Source organism: Ammodytes marinus (assembly GCF_949987685.1).
Source record: "Ammodytes marinus genome assembly, chromosome: 6".
Taxonomy (NCBI): domain Eukaryota; kingdom Metazoa; phylum Chordata; class Actinopteri; order Uranoscopiformes; family Ammodytidae; genus Ammodytes; species Ammodytes marinus.
Genome location: NC_137235.1, coordinates 22,003,218 through 22,009,217, shown reverse-complemented (window position 1 = coordinate 22,009,217; position 6,000 = coordinate 22,003,218).

Here is a 6,000-nt window from a genome sequence, read left to right as displayed (position 1 = left end):
TGTTCCGTTAGAAATAAGTCTCCAAACAGTTCAGCTATTGGTGCTCTTTTGGCTGGAGGTGGACCGTCACTGACACTGACACTGCTCCTGGAGGCCAACTCTAATTCCTCATCTGTCTCCTCCCTGGAAGTATGGGCCTTAGACAAAATTCATAACACAATTGAAACATAATGTTGTTAGATCAAATGAACATATTCAAAGTCACATAAAAAAATACAATTACAGTATAGCCAGTTTAATAACATTAAGCATTTATCATATGACTGTGCACATGTTGACTTTATACTGATTTAAAGAGCACTTTTGAACAGCACAATTGAAATCAATTATATTACTATTAAAAGTTAAATACCTGAACAGGTTGTGAACAGTATTCCAGAATTCTCTGTCAGACTCTTAACAATTGTGACATTGTTGGCCTCATGGATAAGAAGATGAGAGGATCTGCATTGATTGATGCTCTGTTGATCTCACAATATCTGCAGAAGTGTGTACTCCTTCTTACATTCTCAATGAAGCCTCCTTTATTATGTGAGCCAAGGTTGTCACTTGCAATAGCACACAAAGCTCCCTTGTAGACCATTCCATCAGACAGAATAGCGCCATTTTGCTCGATATATTTAAGTTCATTGACCTGTGAGCCCATAACCAAGTCTTACTTACTTAAAGTCCTGTTCTCTACAGAGAAAAAACAATTTGCATGCGATCAATGCTCGATCTGTTGTGTGGCATTATATCTGCAAGAGTGAGATACACTGCCTACCTAGTGTTTTTTCCTCCCAGATCCCAGTGGGTTGACAACTTCAAATGCATCATGATATAGGATGAAGCTCAATGATTATCCCTCTGTTTGGATGAACACATTTTCTGTTTAATAAAGCACACATTGGCTCTAAGGGGCCACTCACACTAGGGCCGCGGCCCAGACACTAGCTGGCTCTAAGGGTCCTGTGTTCAGACCCCCTGACTGTGTTCTAATCTAACTGGTTCTATCTTTCATTTGAATCTTATTAAAACCCTTTGATTTTGTTCAGAGTTACTTTCAAGTGTTAAGAAAATTGAAAATTTGCTTTGCAATTATCTAATTACCCTATGACAACATTCAAAACTGTGGATCAAAAGTCTAAAATACCATAATGGAAACTAATACTATTTAAACAACCGAAAATGCCATTCTTATCATTACATTCTTATTATGATGATTATTCACTTCTTAGTACTGATTTATCTTTTCTTTTTTATTTATTATTTTGTTGTTTATATGTATGTGTATATATATATATACACACACACACACACACACACGCACACACACACACACACACACACACACACACACACACACACACACACACACACACACACACACACACACACACACACACACACACACACACACACACACACACACACACACACACACACACACACACACACACACACACACACAGCCTGTCAACAACAATGTAAAAAATATGCAATGTGAATCAGTTTGCCCCACAGCTGGGGTAAAGTGAGCCACATGCCAACTTTTTTTAAAACAATCATATTTTCACTGCCCTTTGTCTTGAAAAAATTCTGCTAATGCCCATTTCTAGGAAACATCCTGAATTAATGGGAAATGTGTGGAAATGGGAATTAGTGATGAATCATTTTAACTCGCTTAGAGGGGAGCAAATGTAAAAAGTGGCTCAGATTACCCCGTTCTCCCCTACCTTCTTTTGCATTTTCATTGTTCTAAGACATGTTCAAGACTGCAAATACTGTAGAATGGCCTAGAGTTTCAGAGTGTCATCTGAAGGAGACACCACTAGACGTAGTAGGAAGACAATGAGTTTGGTTTAAATAAAGGACTTACACTTTACATTTCTTCTAATGCTTCTGAAGCTTCTTCCAAGCCAAAATGTGATCATTTTAGAGGTCACCAATGGTGGTTTTCCCTAGCAAAATTGTAATACATTTTTTGTCCGTCTTTACACATGTTAGTTTGTGTGTTGAATGAGTGTGCTGGATAAAGGAAACTGTATCTGTGAAGTACTAAGAATGCACAGGTGTACACATATTCATGCACATTCAAACACGTACACCTTCACACTCACGGTTTGATGAGTGCATGATGTCTGAGACCTACCAGTGACCCAGAAGAGTGAAGTGTAGCACTCAGAGTCAGAGTGTCTCTGTTTATGTTTGTATGTGTGAGTCTTTTATGTGCCTGGTGTGTGTGGGTTTTTGTGTGTGTGTGTTTGGGGGTGGGGGGGGGGTCGTAAAATTAGGATTTGAGGATAGAGGAGGACAGCAAAAATATGCACACATGCTAAATAGCACTTTTAGGCACTCACAGAAATAAACACACACATGTGTGTGTATGAACACACATACACACACAGAGGTGCCTCATTGCTATTGTTGCTCCCCTGGTTGGACTGACTGACAAAATCCCTGTGTTTAGCCGTTGGTGTGCTTGAATGAATTACCCTGCTAAAATCATGTTAAGAACTGTCCAACACATTATTAAAACCTGGATAGATAGTGGTGAACCATCATATTTGGGGAAGAAATGTGGTCGGAAAGAAATCTTTAATGATCATGATGGGAGCCTGTGTGGCAGTGTACAGTAGGATGGTCAGGTCTAGGTTTTAAGAAACTTTATGTGCCAACTAAAGCTCATCAGAATGTGTTACTGCGAATATGTGCTGTAAACAAAGTTAAAGATGGTCCGACAAGATATTTGAGTGTGTTACTTTTTTTTGCGGACGGGCAGTGTATAATGCCCTAGACAAGTGATGTCTTTCATTTATGTGTGTCTGCCATTAGCTGGTCAAAATCAAGGAGCTGAAAAAGTCGTTTAAGTGCCAGTGTCACCTTCAATTATATACTTAGACCACTGAGCCATGTGTGTGTGTTTACGCTTCTTTCAAGCACATTCTCAAGAGTAAAATTGTGTTGAAGACCAATCATTTAATGTCATACTAATAATATATATATTTATATTTTATTGGAACTGATGTGTGTAACTGTGAATAGATGCTGTGCGTTTTTCCATGGGGGTGTGTTCTAAAAGGAATCCTCTACATACTGAGATATTAATTTGAGGAATATGGTTTTAAGAAGATTGATTTGGTAACAAAGACTGTAACACAAGTCAAGAGTTGGCACCCCGTTTGATTGGGGGAGTAAGGAGAAAACTAAGTGAAACTAAGATCTGCTTCTATGTTGCTTTACAGATTTCTCTGGGAAACTCCATGGAACTAACAGTAAGAAGAAGGATCACAGGTATTCTTGCACACACACACACACACACACACACACACACACACACACACACACACACACACACACACACACACACACACACACACTCTCACACTCACACGTGTGGCTCTGATGGTTGGCAACAGCTGCATTATGACATGCAAGCTAATTACAGACCACTAGAAACATTAGGTTCATTTGAAGAGCATCAACTTCCATGAATTACGATTTCCTTCTAGAGACTGCAACACATTCACAGGTATGTGTCATCACTCCCCAAGCACAACACTCCCATTCTATTGATCCCTTGATCACTTGAACAAATTGTGCTTTACATTGTCCAATAGGGCAAGACATGTATGGTCAGATAGTTGCTTATATGCTCTGCAATAAAAAAAATTCCGGAGCTGATGTGTGTCATGTGAATACAGGTTGTGATTATTTCATGGGGTGTGTTCTATAAAGAGCTTTTTGCAGACTGAGATATGTAGTCGTGATCTGCTTTTCCAGTTGAGGAGGATGGTTTTCTTGTCAACAGTGAATGTAAAATAATGTGTAATTTAGAAACTTAGTGGAGACACAGTAGCCTACCAGTTAACACACAATCTGTCCACCAATGAAAAGCTGCAGTTCTAGGCATGACGTCACTGGCCCTGCCTGGAGTCAAGCCATAGAAAGACAAACCCCCAGCACAGTGGGCCTGTCAGTGTGGAAGTGTTCCAGTCACCTAACTCCTGTAGCCTTGTAAGAGTCCCACATTTAACAATGACCTGACATTTTATTTAAGAAAAGTTACAAACCCATAACATAATAAACTGGGCGATAAAGTAACAAAATGCTGAGCCCAAAACGTTAGAACCTTCTGCCCATAATGTAACAACTTATTACATTTTGGATCAGTTATTACATTATGGAGCGAGCAAAATGTAATATTTTCTCATAATAGTGTAATAGTCGTATTACATTACAGAGTGAGTCAGTGATTTATGGAGTAAAGGGCTAATTGCTTCATTGTAAGGTGAAGTATCAAACTTATATATATATGCTCAAAATTATATATATATACTCAAAATTATATATATATATATATATATATATATATATATATATATATATATATACACACACAGTATATATATATATTATATGTATGTTACTTTTTTTAAATTACATTTCGAATGGTTGTTACATTGTGTGCTCTTACAGGCCTCAATGTTGCTTTAGAAGGCTGTGACACATTTAAGACCTTCTTCACCGGTGGAAATATGAAGGTGTATTGAACTCTGAGATCCTATGTAGTCTAAATGTGCAAACATTTTAGAAATCAGTTCATCCTAGTCTGAGAAAAGGCAGAAAGAGTGTTTTGTGGTCTCACTGTCTAACCCTAAAATATACGGTAAGGATTAAGAGGACAGCTGGGCCAAGGGAAGACTGAGGAAAGTAAAACCTCATTAATTATATTATAATAGCGATTATATAATGATAGAACGCAGGTTCCATATGGGTGAAGTATTTCGTGCAGGTCCTCAATTAATTGAGTAAACCGAAAAACAGGGTTCTCACCACAACTTTCTCAAATCGCAATCAATACCAAATTGATCCCGAAGCATCGGGGAAATAAGATACAATTGTCCCTAAAATAGTAGTATGATAGCTTGAAAAACATGGCTACCATTGATAAAAACGTTTTTTTTGCTGAATTTTCTAGTTAACTATGACATCCAGATCCTACATTTGCTATCTCTGCTAATCTGTCCTTTTAATACCTTTCTCTTGTCTGTAATTCTCTGTGGCTAATTAAGATTCCTTCCTATCTAGCTCTCTTTTTCATTTGTTCCCTCCCGCTGCCTCTGCATAGGGACGGAAACCTGCTGAGACTTAGTCTTTCAAACTGAGCCAGCCCTTTGAAAACTGACCGTTTTTAAACATTTGTCACATCTGAGCCCACTGCTGTGCTTTTAAGTCAAACCTTAAAACTAACATGTTAGTAAAGTAACATTTGTTTAATCAAACAGTTGGATGGCACACTATTATAGTAGGGAAGTGAAGGGAACATCTTGGCGTGTGTTTTCACACAATGATGAATGGCTGGCATTGTTGAAATAGGTATATTTATGAATATATATATTCATAAAAAGATATAGGCTACAGTATATATAATCAAATATTTCTTGTTTACATCGAGGGGGTAAGGGTTTTGTAAGGTCCTCTGCTGAATTTACGGACAGAGCCAATTGTACTGGTCAGACACTTTCAAGCTTTCAAGCTTTCTCTCTCTCTCTCTCTCTCTCTCTCTCTCTCTCTCTCTCTCTCTCTCTCTACATAACTCTTTTCCTCAAAGCACTTCACATGAGAAGCAAATGTGGTTGCATTTCAAAACCATCATTCAAATATTATACTATACAAAATAAACTAGATCCTGCATTTTGAACTGCATATCATAGAAAACCCTTTATATACTGTACAACCATACAACATCAAACATCAAATACCATTGAGTTAATTCACTTTTGTCTTCTATCTTGGCGTGTGTTTTCACACAATGATGAATGGCTGGCATTGTTGAAATATGTATATTTATCAATATGTATTCAAAAAAGATATAGGCTACAGTATATATAATCAAATATTTCTTGTTTACATCGAGGGGGTAAGGGCCTTGTAAGGTCCTCTGCTGAATGTACGGCCAGAGCCAATTGTACTGGTCAGACACTTTCAAGCTTTCTCTCTCTCTCTCTCTCTCTCTCT